A 664-nucleotide genomic window follows, 5' to 3' on the forward strand; every position below is an offset into this window, starting at 1 on the left:
GACATGTCTCCTCCTTACCATCCTGAATTGAGTTATAACCTCTTAGGGGTAAAACTCTATAGGACTAAGAATCAGACCCTTTAGACAGAGAGTTGGTCCAGTCCTCCCTGTACTGAGGATGTTAACACACTGCACTTTCTATGTTGCTGTCGAGCTTTTGTAAATTTGAAAAAAGAAAAAGTTTGTTGTCCCTGCAATATGGGACAAAGGACAATATATTCTTTAACAGATGGTTAGTGTTCAGTATCTTACTATAAGTTGATCACATTCTTTGCCCATTGTCTCATGTTTGGCCTGTACTGCCAGAACTGGTCCTTGCAGTTTCTTGCCTTGTCCAGTCTTTTTACAGGCTCTTTTGATTTATCTTTTTATCTTAAAAAACTCATTGGCAGGAAACAGTGCCCTCTACTATAGGACAGAGCACATTTATGTTGATTGTGAATGAATAAATAGTGCAAATAGTGCTGGAACAAATTTTGAATGGGTAGTGGATTACTTTGTATACATAAAGTGAGAGGTTGGAGCAGGTTGTATCCAGGCCCATGTCCGCAGTGATGTGTTATGTTCACTCATTACATTATCTGCAGTTATTACATTAGGAGTTCCTACAGGGTGTTACTGAGTGTCCAGTGTTTTCTCTCATTAACAGACGTCATCATAAACA

This window comes from Chaetodon trifascialis, chromosome 7, assembly GCF_039877785.1.
Source record: "Chaetodon trifascialis isolate fChaTrf1 chromosome 7, fChaTrf1.hap1, whole genome shotgun sequence".
Classification (NCBI taxonomy): Eukaryota; Metazoa; Chordata; class Actinopteri; order Chaetodontiformes; family Chaetodontidae; genus Chaetodon; species Chaetodon trifascialis.